Below are 22,681 nucleotides of genomic sequence, written 5' to 3'. Positions count from 1 at the left end.
AAATCTCTCTCTCTCTCTCTCTCTCTCTCACACACACACACACACACACACACATGCATGCACAGACTAAATAAATTTAATAGTATGCCTTGGACATGTAAGAGGTTGTTGGTTTGGGAAATAAGATGGTTCTACCATTGAGAAGAGAGACCCTTATCAGGAGATATAGCAAAGTACATTTTCTACAGACAGATCTGTGGGATGAGTGAGAACAAGCATGTCTGGATATAACCACAGGCTTGCCATATGAAATTCTATTCCATGGGAATTAAAGTTTGTGGCTTTGTAAGGCATTTATTGCAGATGGTAAAAACTTTTCTCATATTCTTTTGCCAAATCCTAGAAGCGTGTAAAAATAAGGATGGGCTTTTTACTGCGGCTGTGTGTCTGTTCTTATCCCCTTAAACATTTAACGTGTCCCCTGTGCACAGCAGTGACATTTAACGTTGCTATTCTGTATAACACAGCAGCTTAAATGTGGAAGTCTCTTACTAAGTAAACAGGAAAGTGAGAGAAAGACGCTTAGGGATTGTGTTTTTCTGAGAGTGTTGCAGTTCCCAAGGTAATGTTCAACTTCTCTTGCAAAAGCAATTTAGATGCAGACGCTTGAGGACTGGCACGTCTGGACCAAGGTACCTTCTGCCTCAGCAGTTCTCATGTGACATCTCCAAGATGTGGTGCTTGTCGGAGAGGGAGTCTGGTGCTTGACATGCCCAGTTCACATTGTGGACAAAGAATGAAGGTAGACAGGGGGAGGTTCTATCTCCCTGTGAAGACCTGCCTCGTCATTCTAACACTGTCACATCTTATTAGCTAAAGCTCGAAACTCAAGCTGCTGCACCTGGCCACTCTGCGAATCTCTTAGTTATTATGAACCTCATTTTCGAAAATTTAAGTAGCAGTCTTGTCTTTGCTTTGCCATTGTAGCTATATACTCAGAAAGGTCCCCTGTGAAAGGGGACTCTTGGGTGTCTTTCTGGATGATTTCACATCAGGATCGAGCTAAGTTTGCTGCAGATGTGGGGTTAGTATATTACACGTATTTAGGGGTTTCTTATAGGGAAATGACTTACTTACCTGTAGGGTTGGATGGCCAACTAGAAAGAGGTAGTACAGACAGAATTACCGTGAGCAGAAGTGGAGGCCTGGAGTCGCTGGAGTGTGGGAGTCCTAAGAACTGTCAATGGATGACTTCGGTCCTGTCAGGGGAACTGTCCTGTTTCCTAATCACCCTGGATGCAGTCTCCAGAATCCCTTCACAGCATCACGGTTAGTAGCTGATTGGTAGCTAGGGAACATGTGTGCACACACTATAACATGACTGCTGCCTCCTTCCCTGACATGTGTGCACCCACCATAACACGACTGCTGCCTCCTTCCCTGACATGTGTGCACACACCATAACACAACTGCTGCCTCCTTCCCTGACATGTGTGCACACGCCATAACACAATGCTGCCTCCTTCCCTGACATGTGTGCACACATCATAACACGACTGCTGCCTTCTTCCCTGACATGTGTGCACACACCATAACACGACTGCTGCCTCCTTCCCTGCTTCAGCTCTGAGGAAACAGTGTCATAGTGACTGGCCCTGACTAGACACACACAGAAGGGACATGTTGGGGACCGTGGCTCACTGTAGTGAAGTCAACATGTCACCTTACTATTTAATTGCCAAGTAATGACAGATACAGGGTAAAAACCAAGTCAGTGAGTATTTCCTCATTTCTGGTGTCTGACAGAGCTCTGTGGATGCTATCGTAAGTATTGCCTCAGATGGCAATGTGGAACTAGTTATGCAGTTTGTTCTTTTTAGTATTTTGTTCTTATATCCCATGTATCGGAGGTAGTTAAGACGATGTCTTTATGTTGCATGAGATGAGTGAAGAATTTTGAGGGCCATCTGCCATTGTGACCACATCCAATGCAGCATTGTTTTTAGAACTAATGGAAAAATAACTCAGTTTTTAACTACTTAAATGTTTTTCCTTATTCGCACCTATTTTGATCTTCTGGATACATATGCTAACTGATTTTTTCTTCTTTATTTTTTACATTTGTTTCTGTATGTTTGTGTGGTTGCATATGTATATATGTGTGTGCTTGTGTGTATATGTGTGTATGTGTGTGTGCATATGTGTGTGTGCATGAGTGTGTGTGTCCATGGGTGTGTGAATGCCCAGAAAACAACTTTTCAGAGTCAGATTTTTCCTTTTGTCCTGAGTGTCCCAGAGATAAAACAGATCATCAGGCTTGGTAGCAATGCCTTTACCCACTGGGCCATCTGGCCAGCTCATTCCTGACTTTATTATAATAAAACCATACCTTTACAATGGGCAAAGCCCACCTAGATACGCTTCACTATGTACAATTAAAAACAAACATTATAAGCAATTAAAACATTGTATTTTATCAGTCATTTTTGATCAGCAAACTATTTAAAATGATCAGTGTTGCTTTTTTTAGTTCAATGTTTAAAGCAAAGGAATCTTCTACAGTTATCTTAAAAATAATCCCATGCCTCCAATTTTGGGTGCCAGAAATATAGGGTAGGAATATAGCCACTTAGATAATAGAACCTGACATTGAGTTAACGTATGGGAGGCTTAGGAATCCAGTTATTTTTGTTTGCTTATGAAAAGCAAGAATCACTGTTTTGTCAGTTTAAGTTCTTTTTCGTTTTCCCTGAAACTGGGTCTCTTCATACAGCCCTGGCTGTCCTGGAACTCACTTTGTAGACCAGGCTGACCTTGAACTCACAGAGATCCACCTGTCTCTGCTTCCCAAGTGCTGGGATTAAAGTCCTGCACCACCAGGACCAAACCTGGGAGTTCCTCTTTAATTGCGTTTCTGTGCACTTGTTTCTGGTGTGTGCCACAGCATGCACAGGGTGAGAGGAGTTTGCTCTGGATTCCACCACGCGGGTCTGCAGGATAAAGCCCAGACCCTCACTCAAGCTCTGCACCCAGTTTCCGGTGCCCATTTCACCCCCAGATTTAAGTTCTTGGAAACGGAAATGGGTAATTCGCTGTAAACGTTTGTTTCAAACAGAGATGGTCCTTCATTGTGGGAGCTTCTGCCCCAGATGAATCCATTCTTTCTTCAGGCGCCATTTGCATTGGAGGCTTGCATTCATCCCTACAGCGAGTTGTGCTGTTCCTTGCTTAGTGGGAGCTCAGGGACAGACACTGCTGGCCCAAAAGTCATGTGAGACTTTCCCAGAATGTGGTTCAGAAGTGGAGAGGCTGGAAGGTCATCAGATATTCATGAGAGATGTTTATTTTGCTTTGTTTGAGAAACGGTCTCACTATGTAGCGCTGGCTTGCCTGGAACACTCTGTGTAGACCAGGTTGGTTTCAAATGCACCGAGATCTGCCTGCCTCTGCCCCCTGTGTGCTGGGGTTAAAGGCCAGCAGGGTTTCAAGTGGCCTGGACTGGCCTTGAACTATCTGTATACCCGGGGCAGGTCGTGAACACCTGATCTTCATGCCATCTCCACTCCCTAGTGCTGGGAGTATAGGTGCGTACATGTACCACTTCATGACGGCATCTTGTACATGCTCTCCCTCCCCAGCACAGGAGTTACGGTGCAGACTCATAGCCATGCCCTTCCTTCACATAGGTGATGGGAATCCAGACTTAGGTACTCTTATTTGCAAAGCCAACACTTTACCCACTGAATGGTCTGCCCAGCCCTTCACTGATCGACAGCAGCTGACTGTTCTTGAAGGCACGAAGCCTATGCACTCAGGCAGAATGTAGTATTTATGACTTGCCAGAAGGAAATGGGAAAAGGCTATAACAAAGATTTTGAGACAACCCTGGAGGAAGAGACCCAGATCTTCCTGGGGGATGGTTTCACCACAGACAGACACACTGTTACCTACTTTGCTTAGGGTGGGTGTGATCTCTGAGGAGAACAGGGAATGGAGTAAGACAGGAGCTGAAGGCTCACACTGTCGTGCTTGCACACTTACTCCTTTTAGATGACCATATTAATAGTGGTCATTAGAGATACCTTGCCGCTGCTGTGTTACCAAAGGTTTTTGTTCCTGCAGCTGCCTTGCTTGCCCCCATTGCTGTTCAAATGAGCACCATGTGCAAGAAGCTGTTTTGTTTCATTGGTAGTGTTCTCTGTAGTGCCCACGTCTGGCAGGCAGTGAGAGTGCAAATATGGTGCGTGCAAGAAGGAGCTATGTAAAGATGCAGCTGCCCAGAATTCAGTTTCTACAGTTCTCCCATGCAAGCAGCGAGGAGTTATCTTAATAAATACCTGGTCTATCTCTACGTGGTTGAGACCGACCTCTCATTACCAATGCAGCAGGCAGCATTTCAGTCATCCGACTGCGCCTGTTTCTAAACCTCTGTATGAAGCCGAAGATAGGAGGGGAGGAGGTGGTGGGAGGGCTCTGCTAAATGGAGCAACCAAATACATTGATCAAATACTAAGGGAACAAACAAATAAATATTTAAGGCTATCAAAATATAAAATGCCTGTGTGTGCACACACATGCCATGGTGTGTATGTGTGGAGGTCAGAAGACAGCCTGTGGGAGCTGTATGTGCACACACATGTCATGGTGCGGGTGTGGAGGTCAGAGGACAGCTTGTGGGAGCTGTATGTGCACACACATGTCATGGTGCGGGTGTGGAGGTCAGAGGACAGCTTGTGGGGGTTGTGTGTGCACACATGTCATGGTGCGGATGTGGAGGTCAGAGGACAGCTTGTGGGGGTTGTGTGTGCACACATGTCGTGGTGCGGGTGTGGAGGTCAGAGGACAGCTTGTGGGGGTTGTGTGTGCACACATGTCGTGGTGCGGGTGTGGAGGTCAGAGGACAGCTTGTGGGGGTTGTGTGTGCACACATGTCGTGGTGCGGGTGTGGAGGTCAGAGGACAGCCTACGGGAGCTGGTTCTCTCCTTCCACCTTCACACAGCTTCCAGCCATTGAATTCAGATCATTAGGTTTGCACAGCAAGCACCCTTACCTGCCGAGCCATGTCTCTGTCTCATTGTTACAGTTTTAATTTCCCTTGCGAATATGAATAGTTAGGACCTTGTCATGTGCTTGTCTCATGTAGCCCAGGTTGTGTAACTGAGGCTGTCTTTGAACTCTTGGTCTCTTAAATTCCACAGGAGCAGGGAAGTTCCCTTTTCACTTCCATATTCTCAGAGCTGAGAACAAGACCTGACACACAGGGAGCAATGGGGAACTTCCAGCCTCTTTCCATAGGCCTTAATGCTTTCTTCTCCAAGAGAATCTCAGAAGGAACCCCCTCTGCTCACTTACAGCTGGAGAGCCCTCTGTGTGTTTTTCTTTTCTTGGACTATCTGCGGGATCCCCCATTTTCTGGTTATTGTCTTGGGCTCTTCTCTTGCTGCCGTGGCAAACCATGTGACACAAAGCTACCCAAAGGGAGAAGGATTTCTCTGTTTACAGTTTGAAGGATGCAGCCTTTGTGGGAGGGAAGGCATGGCAGTAGGCTGTGATGTATGCTTAGGTTATATCAGCATTCGGGAAGCAGAGGATGGACAGGATTTGAGGCTGGACTCTAAAGCATCGAGGCCAGCCCCTGTAGTGCTCCTCCTCCAGAGAACCACCTGAAAGTCCCACAGCCTTCCAACACAGACCCAGAGCTCAGACACACAGGCCTATGGAGGCGTTCTACATTTAAATCACAACAGCTCAGAGCCCTTTAACCAGGATTCCATCTTTCCTGTGAACTTACCTCATGTGTGAGTCTTTCCCAATGTACAGCCCATCTCTTGATCAGCCTTCCTGTGGCCTTTCGCCCTCCTGATTTGGCCAGCTTGTGTGAAAGAAGCTCTGGAGGCTGCAACCTCGCCTCAGTGCTGTCTCCTTCCCAGTTCGCCAAGGTTTCCTGGAACCCCTGGCCTCCGACTTACCCAGCCCAGCCAGGAGTCTGTGCAGCTGCCCCGCGGCCTGGCCTGCTTGGATCTGTTGATTTCCTCCTTTCTTCTTCTCCTGTTTCTTCCCATGAGCACCAATGCACGCTCTGCTTTTATGCATCTAGCCAACTCCTCCTTGCCTCAGTGAGAAATTTGGATGCTCATTGACCTCCCTGTCTCCCCGCCCCTTTCTATTCTGCTGAGCCCTTCCTCAGAGGTACCCTGCATTTCTCTCTTCAGCCAGATTCGAACTGAAAACTTTCTATGCTCCTCATTAGATTCAAATCTGCCTCCCCCACTTCCCCAGTCTTCCTCTACAGGGATTTTTGGTGCTAGAACTTGCGTTGTACTCTCCCGTATGGTGCTCTTTCAGTAGGATGCTCTTCCTCTCTTGTAGATAAGCATCCTGTATCTTTGTAGAGTCAACCGTGATGCACATTCTCTTGCATGCTGGGTCATGTCTGTCTCTTTCCTGCACCCAGAGTTCTATGCATGGCATATCTTTGTTGGTAGGGCGTGGACTCTGCTCCTCCATGGGCTCTTCAGCTTTTTGTGGTGCGTTTCTTACTCAGCTTTGAGCCTTCAGTGTCTACAGATTTCTTAGCACACAGTAGGTATTCAGTGGGAATTTGAATAAAGGTCCCATTAACAGATGCAGAGCCATGGGTTACAGGCTCACACCTGTAACGTCAACATTTGAGAGCATGAGGTAGGAGTATTTCCATGTGTTGGAAGCCAACCTGGGCTATGTAGTGAAGTTCTAGTTTAGGATCAGCTGTAGGGTGAGATGCTGCCTCAAAAACAACAAAAAACAAAGATGCAAATGTTAGTCCTTCTGCTAACAGAAGGTTTTTGTGTTTTGTTTGTTTGTTTGTTTTTTTGGTACAGACTTTCTCTGTGTAACAGTCCTGGCTGTCCTGAAACTCTCTTTGTAGACCAGACTGACCTTGAACTCACAGAGATGCACCACCACCGCAGCCCTAAAAGAAGATTATTATCTATTGTTGCTATTGGTTGATTTAGACAGGTTATTTTGTACCACAGACTGGCCTTGAATTCCAAGATCTTCCTGCCTTAGCCTCCAAAGCACTGGGATGACAGGCCTGTGTCACACACTCAGCTTACAGCGGAGAATTTAAGCTCAAACAAGTCGGGAGTAGCATGGGCAGTAGCAGCAGTGAGATGAAATGTTAATAAATGGTCTTCTTTGTCATCTCAAGCCAGGCTTGACACTGGCTGCTTTGATACATGTGGAAACCACTGGCCACTGTCAAAGCTCTTTGTTCCGTCGGGTCCCTGCGGTGCTTTCCTGGTCAGTTTCTAAGAGACGTGACAAGTTTAACACCATTTCAGCCCTAGTAGAATAAACATTGCCACAGTACTTTAGGTTTTGCAGATTGCCTATTGCAGTGGTTCCCTGCCTTCCCAACACTGCGACCCTTTAATACAGCTCCTTGTGTTGTGGTGACCCCCACCATAAAATTATTTTCATGGCTACTTCGTGATTGTAATTTTGCTACTGTTATCTATTGCAATGTGAATATATTTAGAGATGGAGGGCTGCAAAAGGAGTCTCGACCCACAGGTTGAGAACAGCTGGCCGTCTGGGTTTTGTTTGTTTGAGACAGAGTCTCCTGTAGCCCAGACTATTATTTGAACTCCCCATCCTACTAGCTTTGCCTATTGTTCTGATTTGTATTTGTCAAATACAAATACTTGGTTTTTTGAGATCCATACCGAATGAGTTCAATCAGACAAGGGATCTTGGAGCCCTCTGCCTTTAGGACCCCTCCACGCTTTAGGGTACTGATAGCTGGTGAATCTGGCCTCACTTTCTCAGCTTCTGGGAACCTGAACGTAGGGCACTACGTCAGTAGCCCTCCTCAGTGGTGTTGTGACCACAGATTCCACTGTCACTCTTCTCAGGAAGAAAAGGCAAAAGCTAATTTTGTTCTTAAAGCCTTGTAGTTATAATGGTTTCTTTTCAAAAAATATTGTCAGGGATGGGATCAAAGTTAGTGGGTAGAGTGGTAGCCTACTGTGCAGAAAGCCCAGGGTTCGATCCCCAATCCTCCATGAATCAGGAAGCAGTAGTGCCTACTGTAATCTGTAATCTCAGACTCAGCAGGTGGAGGCTGGCAGATCAAAAGATTTAGGCCAACTTTGGCTATAGAGTAAGTTGAGGCCAGACTGGGCTATTTAGGACTCTTTCCCAAAGGGAAAAAAATCTTTGTGTTCTTTTTTGAAGTCAAGTTTTCTTGTATCTAGATTTTATTAACTTATCAGGAAAATATATTTACTATCTCCAAATGATAATTCAGGAATACCATTAATATTATTATTCTCCTTCTTTTTGCATTTATGTGTGTGTGTGTGTGTGTGTGTGTGTGTGAGAGAGAGAGAGAGAGAGAGAGAGAGAGAGAGAGAGAGAGGAGAGACAGAAGGGGGAGAGAGAGAAAAATTACTTTGGGGAGTCAGTTTTCTCTCTTCTTCAGGCAGGTGGGGCCCAGTGATCCACACTGTCAGTGCTGGTGGTAAGCCCTCCTACCCACTGAACCATCTCGCCTCCCCCCCATGGATGCCATTCCTGTTACTAGGAAGATGGCTTCTATCTGTCAACTTGCATTAGCCTCCTCTGTGATACTCTGCCCACCCCCCATCCAGCAGTCATGCACCTACCATAAACGTTCACAAAGGTCTTTGTTTTGTTTCCTGGAAATGGTGACATCTAAGTGAGTCAGAGCATGTGTGATATATTCCAGAAACTTTTCCGTGTGTGCAAATCCGCTGTGTCTCCTCATAGGCAGACTATGCATGATCAAGAGGTTAGTTTTTTGTTTGTCTTGTTTGTTTGTTTTTGTATGTAATCAGCTCTTGCAGTAGGAGGGGGAGAGAAATATTGGCCACTTGGGGGCACCCAGGCATTTATTTTGCAAGGACGATGGAGGTATTGCCAAGGGAAAAGGAAGAAAGGGGAAAACAACTCAGGGTAGATGGTGTTCTAGCATAGGAACCCAGACAGGAGGCCTGTGTTGGAGGCAGATACCCATACTCTAATGAATTCTGACGCAGTGAACAGAATCATTGAATGCCTGGCCAAGTGATAGTTCATGGGAATTTCTGCATGGCAGGCGGCCTTGGGGATCTCAGAGGAAGCCAGAGGTGATGGAGCAGAATGGTCATGATTGGCCAGCTTCCCCAGTAGGCCCACATCTATTTCTGACCTGTGCTGAATGCCTGATTCCCTGCTGAAGTTATATGCTCATCAGAACTGCTCAGTGCGTTGCTAGATGGAAGCAGGGATGGCAAAGGCTGGAAGGTTTAAGATGATCAGTGAAGGGAGTTAGCGTGAGGCATTGTGTGCACTGGAAATCTACAGATGCCCCTCCATTCCAGTGAGATGCAGAGTGGTAGAGCTGAACTGAGTGCTTTCCAGGGGCCTCTGTGTCTGCATATAAGCATGCATACTTGTGTACGCAAACACACATGCACATGCATGCACACCCATACACACACACACAATTTTAAAAATAAAAAAGTAATGAAAATATACTTAATGAGGTTGTGGGGGGGCTGTTAACAAAATTGCAAGCATAAAAACCTGAGTTTTGTCCTCACAATCCACATTTTAAAAGTCAGGAGTGCGCACAGTTTTGTTCACAGAGTGTGACAGAGGTTTCTGTCCCGCCGGTCCCACAGCCATTTAGTCCCAAAGAAACACACAGAGGCCTACATTAATTATAAGCTGGTTGGCCTATTAGCTCAGGCTTCTTATTAACTAATTCTTACATCTTACATTAACCCATAGTTCTTGTTTGCATTAAGCACTTGACTTGGTTCCTTTTATCAGTGTGGCATTCTCATTTTGCTTCCTCTTGGTCTGGGTGATGACTGCAGTCTGAGCCTTTCCTCATCCCAGAATTTTCCTGTTCTGGACGCTCCACCTTTACTTCCTGCCTGGTTACTGGCCAGTCAATGTTTTATTAAACCAACCCAAGTGACAAAACTTTACAGGGTACAAGAGCACTGTCACATAGCACAGCTTGTAACCCCAGTGTTGGGAAGCAAGGTCAGGAAAAATGACTGAGGGTCAGTGGTTAGCCCGCCTGACTGAAGCAGCAGGTTTCAGGCCGGTGAGAGACTGTCTGAAAAAGAAAAATCAAAACAAAATGAAGTTAGAGGGCATGCCCTGAGGGCTAATAACCCAGAATTGACCTCTAAGCCTACAGGCACACTACACCTGCACACAGGTACGCTTGTACACACATGTGAACCCTCCCCCCACCTAAAACACAGTTAATATAGCATAGCTATCCTAATGAACCATACGGGACACGGTAAAATACTCCGATTATGTGACTGACCAAGGGTGACTACTGCCAAGCATGACTAGAGAACATTTGTCACTAACCCAGAAGAAGACCCAAATCTAAAACTGGAAGGCCAGTAACTATTGCATGCACTTGGCTTTGGCTTCATGGTGAAGCTGAAGAAATGTATCTGGAACTGTGTAAATTGTTGGCCATCTATCTTAGTGTGATTGGCTGCAATGTTTACAGGAGAGTCAGCACGGAGGGTCCCCATTACTCTTCTAGTAGGAACTTCAGGTTGATGTATTTTCTTGTCTCTATTGTAGATGTATGCATATATTCGTGCATAAGGACCTGATCTTTATTTGGGGTAAGTTAACACAACATCCTTACATAGCATCCCATCACATTTTTGTAGGACATTAAGACTGTCCCTTGAGCTTCAGTGCTCTCTGGCCATCTGTGTTGTTTAATTACCTACTTGGCAGGTGGGACTGTATAATGCGGAATCTGTGTCCTGCTCCCTGATGTGGCTCCTCCTTGGTTCAGGAAGACAAGCTGGGACTGGGTGTTTTCTGTAGTTTTATGGGTTTACAAATTCACTTTTATTAATTAATCCAGGCATGAATGAATCACATGTTTGTTTAATGTTAAATTAAGGGCTGGTGAGATGGCTCAATGGATAAAGGAGCTTTATGAAGCTCGATGACCTATTTGATCCTGGGACCCACATGGTGGAAGGGAAGCCAACTCCTATAAGTTGTCCTCTGTGGACACACACACACACACACACACACACACACAGAAACAGACAGACAGACAGACAGACAGATAGACAGAGATACACATACAGAGAGACAGAGACAGAGACAGACAGAGATAGAGAATACATAAAATATATTTTAAAAGATTAGCCACATTTGAGATTATTCTCTCTTCCTCTCTTCCTCTCTTCCTCCAGACTTTTCAGCAAACCCCAACCGTGTTAAAATCAGCTCTGCACTTTTCCCAAGAGCTGACTGTGCCAAGAGAACACTCCCCCCAGATCCCATGACGTGTAATTGGGCCTCTTCTTACCTCCTCAGCTTGCCTCCGCTCAGAACTCTGTATACATTCCCTAGTGAGTTCATTGTCTTGTCTTCCTGCAAAACTTTGTTTCTTCCCCAAACCTACCCTTCCTCCTTCCTTTCTCAATAAAGACCTTGTGTGTCATGGAGAGTCTAGATGTAGCCAGCAAGAACGACCCTATCTCCCCAGGACCAGACCCTCTGTATCCAGCTGTCATTCAGTCCCTCCAGACCCTGGTCTTTTCGTCGTGTGTTCCCGTGAGTTACGTCTGTTTTACCCCCAGAACACCAATCTGCTTCTGCCCATTCAGAACTCCGCATCTTCCTACACCCAACATCATAGACTTCCTTCCCTTCTTGGATCATTTTTATTTTTTACATATTCCAGCGTAGCCTATGGAATATGCATCATGCTCAATGAAAAAAGCTAGGCATCAAAGACAAATATCACTTGTTTTTATTTATATATGAAATTAAACCATTAATGTCCTAATGTAAAAAGGGAATAGTGCTTCCCTTAGCCTAGGAAGTGTGCTGGGGAGGGAAGACAGAAAGGTGAGGGTTAGCAGAACCAGGATGTATTTTCATGAGAAGATTAACATCTGTATTCTTTATACATTAAAGCATTATAGTTAATATACAGTACAGCAGGACAGTCTATATATAGTCCAGCGGGGTAGTCTATACAGTACAGCAGGGTAGTCTATACAGTACAGCAGGGTAGTCTATACAGTACAGCAGGGTAGTCTATATACAGTACAGCAGGGTAGTCTATACAGTACAGCAGGGTAGTCTATATACAGTACAGCGGGGTAGTCTATAGTCTATATACAGTACAGCAGGGTAGTCTATAGTCTATATATAGTACAGCGGGTAGTCTAATATACAGTACAGTGGATTAGTTAGAAGTGATATCAGCTATTAATATAGGATTTTCCAGTTCCCTATGTAAACTAATTATAAAGGTTTGAGGTGATGAGTATGATATTTATTGTGACCTGATCATGATACATTGTATACTTTTCCCTAAAACTGTCACACTGTACCCAATAAATATGCATAATTCCTGTGTTTAATTTAAAAATCTAAAATCATCCCTTCAATCTTTTGTCTCTTTTACTTTTCCCACATATCTATCATGTTTTTTGTACATACTAAATAAATTGGCTCAGGTGATGTAGGCTGGCTTTGAATCACTATGGAACTGAGAATCAGCTTGAATTCCCGACTCTCCCGCCTCCGCCTTGGAAGTACTGGGGTTACAGGTTTGTGGCATTAAACCTCTTTGACAGTTTCTGTGGTACCAGGATTTGAACCCAGGGCTTTGGGAATCACAGCCTGATCTGTCCCTCTGTTCTTCAAAGCAAAACTCTGTAAGTTAATAGATTTGTTGTGATTCCAGTTCCACTCCTCACATCCTCCCCCTACATCTTTTTATAAGCATTTTGAACTTAGGGGTTGATGAAGTCTTCAAGTGAGCAATTAGAGACTACAAATGCCCCCCACCCCCAACCTTGCTATTTTGCTCGGATGCCTCCAGATCCCTGCGTTGGCGTCCCTGATAATGGGCTGTAACCTGTAATCCAAATACACCTTTCTTTCCCAAAATGGTTTTTGGTCAGTGTTTTTATCACAGCAATAGAAAGCAAATCAAGACACGTGGCTTTTTATGGTCTCTCTTGAGTGGTATTTCCCCAGTGAGCCTCCTCTGGGCACTCCAGCTGAGGAGCTTGCCACCTCCGCGCTCCCCACTGTTCTGACTTCCAGTCCCCTGCTCTGCGTTTCAGGGCATTAACACGGAATGGTTTTGTATCTATGTCGTTTTGTTGTTGTTTGGTTGGTTTCCTGTTCTAGTACTGGAGATCAAACCCAGGGTCATGGCAAACCAGGCAAACCATCTACCTCTAAACTATAGCCTCAGCCTGCATATTTTAATTTTTGGTTTTCTTCCTCTGAGAGATGGAGATGATAACAGTATCTGCCATACTGACTGCACAAGATGTCGAGAGTGATACATATTGGTGCTGTCATATTGTCACAATGCTTATTTTGTAACTTTCAAATAATAGAGATGACACTAATTGCTTAGGATCAGTCAATATAGATGAATGCCATGGGAGATGGGATTTGCCTATAAAACACTTTTGGCAGTGATTGCTTTCAGAGGTATAAATTGGAATCCACAGCTCCCGATGTCTGCACAGATGGTCCTGATACGTGATGGTCTCACCTAATGACTTTCTACTTTGTGACATGACTGTACCTACAGGCCATCCTGTTTTCCATTTTGGTGCAGTATTCCCTAAATCACAGAACATTCAATCTGTATTATAAGTAGGCCTTGTGTTGTTTGGCTTTTCCAAACTCTAGGCTAATATTAAGTATTCTTGGCATCCTTATGGTAATAAATTAAATTATTATAGTTAAATTAAACAGAATGGGGCCCAGGTCGCTGGCTCAGTCCTGGTCAGCCAATGTCCCTGAAGTGAATCCACTCCTGCTCCTATGGAGGATGCTTCCTCAGGCCCACTCTGGCTTAGGTAGCTGGTTCAGTCACACTCCTGTGGGATTTGTTGCCTCAGGTCCACTCCAGCCCAAGGTGCAGTTCGTTACCTCGGGCTTACTTTGGCCTAGGTTACCAGCTTTGACCTGTTTCTGTAAATCCTGGTCTGGATCCACTCCTGAAGAGGACCCTGGCTTGGAATTGATCCTATAAAGGTCTCTGGCCCCAGAAGACTCCCTCAGAGTTCCCAGGCTCAGGTGCGCCCAGACCTACAGAGGATCTGACTCAGGCTTACTCCCTCAGAGGTCGCAGACTGATGCTCAGACCCACAGAAGTTTCTGGTTCCTTCCTGTTCCCTTTGATGTACCAGACCAACGCTTGGCTCCACCCTCCACTTCTAAAGTACTGGGTTTATAGATGTGTACAACCAAGTCCCAAAGCCAGGGCTTTGGAAGGATCCTACCAAATGAGCTACATTTTCCATTTTCAACTCCTTGATTTCTCTATGGGTTAAAGCTAAAAGACCACTAATGTGAGAAGAAAGTATGCTTATATGGTGAGCAGCCTGTGAGCTGATGGCTTATATAAAAAGGCAGGTTACCTGGGTAAATTGAGATAAAATTTGCTTGAAATAATAGAGTTTTGCATAACGCTACAATAATATAGAAATGTTAAGGAGGCTGGAGAGATGGGTCAGAAGTTAAGAACACTTGTTGTTCTTTAGAGGACCTGATCTTGGTCCTCAGCACCCACGTGGCAGCTCACAACCGTGTGTAACTCAAGTCCAGAGAGTCTGACAGGCTTTCCTGGTGTCAGCGATCTGTATCACACACACACACACACACACACACACACACACACACATTGAGACTGGCACAGGTCCACATAAATCAAAATAAAATAAATCTTAAAAATAATCCAAATATATGTTTTAAACACCAGCAATTTCAATTTGTGCTCTCAGTTCTCAGAATGGTGTTACATTTTGGAGGGTGAGACTAGATATCAAAGTAATTTGCAGTCATTAAGGAAATAACCCCATAAAAGTAAGAACAGCAAAGTCTACAAACAGGAGGAACCATGACAGCTGTGGCAGGCCAAGGAGTAGACGTGGCAACAATGAGTACCATTGTCCTTTCTGGCCATCCTGTCACAGATCAAATATCGAATGCCAGTTGGCAGGCACAGAGAGCAGAGAACAAAGCCCGGTGTCAGCTAGTCCATCTAATTCCAAACTAATTGGTTTAGCAGAGGCTTCTATTTGGGTTGTGGATGATGGAAAATTAAACAGGTGTATATTGTAAATCCCATAATTCACACGTTGACAGTCATAGAGCCATGGCTATGAACAGAAGCCTGGGAGAAGGGTGGGGTCATCAATAGGTTTGTACTCACTGGGTCTTCTTATGATGGCTTCTGTCTGGCATGGTGACAAGAGTGGCTCTCCTGTATTCATGGTTGAGGATCTACTATTTGGGTCACGGATGCCTGAAGCCAGCAGGCCTGGCCCAGTGTGGGTCACGGATGCCCCAAGCCAGCAGGCCTGGCCCAGTGTGGGGGTCAGGGAAATGGAGTTGTCATACCCGATGGCTTCTGCTGAAGTTCAGAGCAGGCCGGGATGCCTGCCAGTCAGCTGAGGAGCTAGTGCATGTGGAAGTTCGTTTACATATGTTGTTTACATTAGTGAAGTAATGGATGTTTTTATTAGGGATAGAGTCAGGGGCTGGAAGGAACACAAGTTAGAAATCCTGTTTTTGAATTCTGCAACTGAATTCTGGCTTCTACTCACACTAGTGTTTTCTCTTTTTGCTTTTTTTTTTTTAAATTTTACTGTTGTGGGGAAAGCATGCACACATGTGGAGGTCAGAAGATGACTTTGGGGAGTAAGTTCTGCCCTTCCAACTTTACATGGTCCTGAGGATCAAGCCCAGTTCTTTAGGCTCTGAGCAAACACCTTTACCCAGAGAACCATCTTGCCACCATGGGGCTCCTTTTCTGAATGCCATTCCTAAGAGCCTTATTTGTTTGTTTGTTTGTATTTTGAGACAGGGTTTCTCTGCATAGCCCTGGCTGTCCTGAAACTTGTTCTATAGACCAGGCTGGCCCTGAATTCAGAGAGCTGCCTGCCTCTGCCTCCCGAGTTCTGGGACTAAAGTGGTTCTCCACCACACCAATGTACCACGTGACTTTAAACATTCGATCTTCCTGCCTTTCCGTCTAGAGTCCTGGACTTATGGACATGCACTACCCTACCTGGTTTATGTCTTGCTGGGGACTAAACGCAGACCCTGTACATGTCATGGGGGTGCTCTGCCAGCTGAACCACCTCACCCCTACAGATCAAATAGTCTTCACTTTGTGCCATGGGAACCTCTTGACATCCTAACAGCGCTAACGAGTCCCTTTGAAGAGAATAATCTTTATTGCATATAATTAAATGTATTAAATTAAAGTACCTAAGATTACAAAGAAAATCAATAATTGAGAGTCATAGATAATGACAAGAAATGAATATTGTGATCCTGAGGGATCCTCTTGTTTTATGTGCACAGTGGCATCAAGGTGGTGACTCTAATGACCTTTACTGTTCTGAATTTATGATGGATGGGAGCAATGCGCTGAGATTTTAGTGACAATTATAACAGGCTATGAAACCATCTTTGACCTCTTTTAATGACAAGTCACAGGAAAGGGTGTTCTTTTTAAATTAAGAACCACATCTATTTATTTATTTATTATTTGGTCGTGGCACTCGTGCAAAAGGCCTCTCCTCTGTCACGTGGGTCCCGGCTAGACCTCAGGTGCTCGGACTTGGTGGCAGGCACCCTGGCTGAGCTGTCTCTCTGGCCAGAATCTGTTGCATGGCTGCACACATTTGTTATTAAAGGAAATACTAAATCTCAGTTCAAGGTTTGGATCAACGAAAAGGAAAGAAACTGCCCACCTACATCCTAAATTCTGTCTGGTGGCTTCAGAACCCTTCGGACTCACTGGAATCAAAGCCTCCACCACTGCAACCACCCCAGCTAGGCTGTCCTTTCTGTGTTGGGGCTTCCAGCTGTACATCTCCTGCCTGAGTCCAGGGCTGGAGCCCCAGAGCCTCCTGGGCCAGGCTGGAGCTTACCCTAGGTGGTCAGGTGCACCTAGCCTTCCACAGTTGTGCTGGACACGGCCACTCTGGCTTTCCTTTGTTCCTCAGCCTGTTCCTCTTGTGTTCCTTTGCTTGGTGAACAATGTTATGATTCTCTGGTTAGCTCAGATCAGACCTGTGTTCCCCAAGGAGCATGGTACTCTCAGGCTTACCTCTGGAGCCTTCTTTATGTAAGTTTCAAAAGGCTTTTAGATTTGTGTGTGTGAGTGCGTGGTGTGTGTGTGTGTGTGTGATATGTGAAGTGGGGGGGCTTGGAGTCCACAGGCCACCTGATATGGGTGTGGAGAACTGAAGGGAAACCCTGTGGAGGGGCAGGAAACACTCTTAACTCCTCAGCCATCTTCCCAGCCTCCAGTTCCTGTACAGCCTTATTTATTCATAGACTTATTTTTATGTATATGGGTGTTTTGTCTGCATGTATGTCCATATACTATGTGGGTGCCCAGAGGCCAGAAGAGGGTATTGAATCCCCTGGAACTGGTATTACACAGATGTTGGGAACCACCAGGTGTGTACTGGTTGTTGAATTGGATCCTTCGGAAGAGCAGCCAGCGCTCTTAACCACTGAACCATCCATCCAGCCCCTCTTCAGAGTTCTTGATGATACTTGCTAATGTAAACTTGGGTACTTTGTTTATTTTTATTGTATTTTATGTGCCCATTAATTTGCTTAGTAGTCTATCTTTCTCTGTGTGTATGACTGTGTGTGTCTCTGCGTGTGTGTACAAATGCACACCTACCTGTGTGAAAGTTAGATTACTACTGTGGCTGTTGGTCCTCTCCTTCCACCTTGTTTGAGATGGTGAGTTTCTTCTTTCTCTCCTCTGCATAGGCCAGGTTGGCTAGGTGACCCAAATATCCCAAGGATTTTCCCGCACCTACCTCTCATCTCCCCCACAAGAACACTGCTATCACAGCGTGTGCTACCGCGATTGGCAGTCTGGAGAGCTTGACTCCATTCATCAAGCTTGTGTGCTTTACCCTCATGTATTTATTATTGCATACATTCACCATTCGTGTGTATACACACGTGTGTGCAGGGTACAGGGCAGCCTGAAGGATTGGTTTGGCTCTTGTCCTCTACCATGTGGTTCCCAGGGTTCAAATTCCGGTCTTCAGGCATGGTGGCAAATGTATTTATTCAGTGAACCGTCTTGCCTGCTGGCCTCCTTAGTTAGTTTTTGGAGAAAGGCTCTCTAGTCCTTACTGACCTTGATTTCAAGTAGCTGAAGAGGACCTTGAACTTCCGATCCTGCTGTTTCTTCCTGGGATTGTGGCCTTGTCCCACTGTACCTGATTTATGCCGATCTTGGGGTTGAACCCAGGATTTATGCAAGCTGGGCAAGCGCTCCATCAGCTGGGCTTTGCCTGGACCCTGAACTTGAATATTTTACTACACTGCCATGCACCTGTCCTCCTTTATTGTGAATGCCTTCTGTCTTCTATGACTCTGCCTTGTCCCGCCTCCTAGCCTCTTCACCACACTCCCCAGTCAAGTCTTGACTAGGTGAAATTAGAGGAGTTGCCTTCCTCCTGCCTTCCTCATGATGTTTTGCCAGTTTTCCAGGCTGAGCACACTTCCTACAAGGATGCTCAGTGCCACCCCATGTCCTCTTCTGCCTTGGCAGGATGAGCATGTGCCTTCTGTCTGGGCACACCTCCCTTCCCCTGGTCACTTCCAGCTCTCAGTCTTGCGCTGCTTCTCTGGAGAGTCTGCTCGGGGCTATCCCAGGAGTCTCTCGTTTGCTTCCCTTCTCTCTGACGCCAACCAGAATCTGGCCAAGGACATGGCCAGTTCAGCACAGTGTCCTGCTGTGGCCAATGGCAATCACTGCAAACCTTCCCTGAATACTCATGGGTTTGGATAATATATATCCAAATGTATAAAATCACATATCATTTGCCAGACACACACATGTCTTCCATAGGCTTTAACTGGCCCTAAGCAAGATTCCTCATGGTCCATGATGCAATGTCTATGCTGTTTAAGGCGCTGCTGCGTCAGGCGGTCACTGTTTTGCAGTATAGCAGCGATTATGTTGTTAAACTGTAATTGCTCAGGGATAATGACAGGAAAAAGTTTAGACATGGTCGGTACAGACATTCCCCCACAACTGTTTTCTGTCTGAGGTTGGTTGGCCCATCCATGCGGAGGGTCAGAAGCTCATGGTTAGGGCCTGTGACTTTCTCTCTGGCCTGACTCTGTGACTGTGTCCGGACACTCCTCCTCGGACAGCTCTGCTTCTTTGAGTTAGTCGGGTGTAGCCTTGTGGTGTAAGGCACCTGGCATTCACCCTGGCTCTTAGCAGGAGCTCTAATAATGCCCGCCTCATTCATTTTAGTTAAATGCTTCAGCTGATTTAGAAGCTGCATCCCAGTGTAATTCCATTTTGCAGGGAATTAAATATGTTTCACCCTCACTGAGGTTGACTTCAGGCTTGCGTTTTAGAAACATTAACTTATATGACACTCCAGGACATTTCTGGGTGAGTTCAGGCAAGCACACTCCTGGACACACCTGTGGAGGTCAGAGGACAATCTCAGTCCCCTCCCTCACACTTGTGCCGTGTGCCTGACTGGTTGGCTCTGGAACTAGCCAGGATTCTTCATTTTCTACTTCCGTGTCTCTGGGAGATTATAGACCTGTGCTACCACGTCCAGCTTTACGTAGGTTCTTGGAATTTTAACCCAGAATCTTGTACTTGCAAAGTGTTCACTTTACTGAGCCATCTTCACACCCTGAATTATTGTTTTTTTTTTCCCCTCTTTGAGGCAGTGCAGGGTAGCCCAGGCTAATGTCACACTTTGTAGCTGGAAGGCCTTGAGTTTCTGGTTCCTCCTCCTGCTCCCTCCTCGTCCCTAGTGCCAGGACCACAGGAGAGCTACCTCACCCGCTGGCTCTAGAGAACAAGCCCAGAGCTCTGTACACACCAGGCATGCCTAAAAGGAAGTAAATTATGACAGAAAAACAGAAAAATTAAATCCTAACGATAGACTTTTTTTTTTTAAATCGATACAGGGTTTCTCTGTAACTTTGGAGCCTGTCCTGGAACTAGCTTTTGTAGACTAGGCTGGCCTCAAACTCATACAAATATGCCTGCCTCTGCCTCCCGAGTGCTGGGATTAAAGGCGTGCGCCACCACTGCCTGGCTAGACTTTCTTTTTAAAGATAAGGTTCTACTGTGACCAAGGCTGACCTGGAATTTAAGATCCTCCTGCCTCCTGGTCCCAAGTGCTGAATCACAGGTGTGATCCAGGGGAAGGAACTTTAGTAAAGAAGGAGGCTCACTCCCACTGTTAGCTCATTGAGCTGAGTTGCGGGTCTCTGTACATTTCCATTTCAAAGCTGGTGTGACAGCGTGACTTCTTGTAGGGGGAGAAGAAAACTTACCAGAAGACAGAGGTGTCTTTGAGAATACCAATCTTCAAATACGTTGGCAAGCTGGAGCCCCGTAAAAGAGATGGCCTTAAGTTTAATTATGTTTGGCATCAACATTTTTCAGAAATATTCTACTCTTGTAGGTGAGAACATTTTAATGATCCCTACTGCACATCACTTGTGGCATTGACGTTGTCATAGCTGGTTCTTCCTTCCTGTTTGTTCTGACTCCAGGCAGGACTTCCTTCCCCTGAGGTCTGTTCCAGCAGTCCTGGCTGCTCCTGTTCCTGCCAGCAGGTGGGGTGCTGGAGCTTTTGAAGCCACTAGCTACCTACCTGCCTGAGGCTCCTTCTGTCTGTGCTGGGATTCTCCTGTTGAACCCAAGCCTGGGGGAGGGAGATGGAGGCGGCTGCTGGGTCTGAGCTGTGTCTGGATTTTCCTGACCGGCATTGTTAAGCTAGCGTGCTCAAGTCCCTTATGTTGCCCAGGTGCTGATTAACTTAGTTTAGCAGAAATGCATCTAAGTCTGCTTGGCAACCAGTGGGGCAGTTTCCCTGGCCCTGTTTAATTCTGGGTTACAGTGTAGAGGAAATCGGGATCATTTTGTTGAAGCAGACCTTATGTAAATAAATTAGAAGGTTCTGTATAAAAGAGTAGCAAGTCCTTGAAATCAGCATTATTCCTGGGGTTGAAAAGTAGGGGTCAGCCGAATTGACTGTGAGTGCCCCTTGTCTGAAAGCAGAGAGAGACAAGTGTGCGGGAACAACATTGACTCTGCCGCTCGAAAAAAAGTTATTAATTCCATTTTTGTGGAATGAAAGTTAAAGTTAAGATGGTTTATTTTGAAACTGTGGTCTATGTTATTGAAAGATAATAACGATCCGCTTGAAAATACCATTTTAACACTTTATTTTTTTCTGTACACCCGTGTTTGAAAGAACGTGACATGTGGAGGTCGGGGATGGCCCCCGGGAGTCAGCTCACTCCTTCTCATGTGGCTGCTGGCTTGGCAGCAAGGGCCTCCTTGATGAGCCATCACGCTGGCCCCTTGAAAAAAGTCTTTATCCTGTGTATCGACCATGATGATGCGACACCAAGTCAGTCCTGACATTAGGAGGGCCTTTGGTTGATCTTCCCTGTGAACTATATTAACTTTTGAGCTTCTGTGAGTAATGAGGTTAAAGCTTATTCTATATTATGTTACAGTTGAGAGCTAGCGATAGTATGAGTTTGGCTCTGGGAAACAATGATGCCGCACATCTCTCTTATAAAATGTGAAATTACAGCTGTATGCTTCACGATCAGCACCACTTATAAAAGTCATTTCATGGCCCCAGTAGAGGGAGACAGTACCACCCTTGTTTTACGTGAATCAGCCCCTTAGTAGTGTCTGGGGGAGACAAGCGCATGAGCAGTGTCTTTGTTTAAGTGTGTGCTCTGGTTTTCTTGGGCGATCAGTGCAAAAGTCCTGAGCCTTAGCTCACTCTCCCTCTGCCCTCTCTTTCACACAGCAGTGTCTACTTAGCATATGGGGTGTGGTTTCAAGTTCATTACTGCTGCTTATAGGCTGAAGTGCTCTGTGGGCTTGGCCGCCTTGAATTGCCTTTAGGGAGCTTACCAAAGCTGAGCTTGGAACAGGACGGCTTTCCCTGTTTATGTGGATTCTTCGGGTAACAGTTTCCCCCCATCTCAACTTTCAACTGTTTTGGACATTAGTTTCATAGCAAGGATTCATTCTTTAGAGTGAAATGGAGCGGCTCTCTTTGCCGGGGGCCTCAGGTTAGTAACGCTTTGAACTCTGTTTTGTGTCAGATTTTCTTTCTGTGCTGACAGGGACTTGGGGTGACAGAGACAGAAAGGAAAAGGCTTGTCCTGCTGCTGTGTTAGAAACAAACTTTTGAGTCCCTTGATCCTGCGGGACTAGAGGCTATATTCTTCTGACTAGGATATTTTTCTGTCAGTCCAAATGGAGCCAAGAGGAAATACATGTGTTGGAGTCGTAACTTAAAGAGTTGTCATTGTTTGTAAGCATTATTTATTTAGTTATTTTTACTTTTTAATTTTTTTGGTAATGGCTTTCTCTGCGTCGTCCACATCCAGCTAGGCAGAACTCTGATTTTAAGCATAGTGATTTTGTTTTAGCTTTTGAACGGAGCAGTGTGTTGTATTCTAGCAAGTCCCATTTTCTTTCAGTCTGCCTGCTGGATACAGTTTCCCCTGGGGCCTACTCCTCACAGTTACCGTGGCTCAGATGTCAGCTCAGTTTTAGTTTGGAAATCCTGGTGCTTTGCTAGATGCCTTGTGAAATCCCTTGTGAAATACCTACAGAACCACTGAGGTGGATGGAGCATCCCGGTG

General features: G+C 45.5%; 1 protein-coding gene across 4 annotated transcripts in view; it reads left to right on the top strand.

The window, feature by feature from the left end:
• Pld1 (phospholipase D1) overlaps window positions 1–22,681 on the top strand; it is a 209,617-nt gene that overhangs the window by 20,558 nt on the left and 166,378 nt on the right. For 2 of the 4 annotated variants that reach the window (XM_038347015.1, XM_038347018.1), the window contains exon 3: window positions 10,550–10,593. The exons of 1 other annotated variant lie outside the window; for it this stretch is intronic. The gene's annotated coding sequence lies outside the window, so the exon portion shown is untranslated. Of the gene's footprint in view, window positions 1–10,549; window positions 10,594–21,927; window positions 22,103–22,681 lie in introns of those variants that run through there. One more of the 4 variants, XM_038347014.1, reaches the window with a different exon arrangement.

Source organism: Arvicola amphibius, chromosome 11 (genome assembly GCF_903992535.2).
Source record: "Arvicola amphibius chromosome 11, mArvAmp1.2, whole genome shotgun sequence".
Taxonomy (NCBI): domain Eukaryota; kingdom Metazoa; phylum Chordata; class Mammalia; order Rodentia; family Cricetidae; genus Arvicola; species Arvicola amphibius.
Note: the sequence above shows the minus strand (reverse complement) of the source record. Positions and strands in the feature narration are given on the sequence as shown.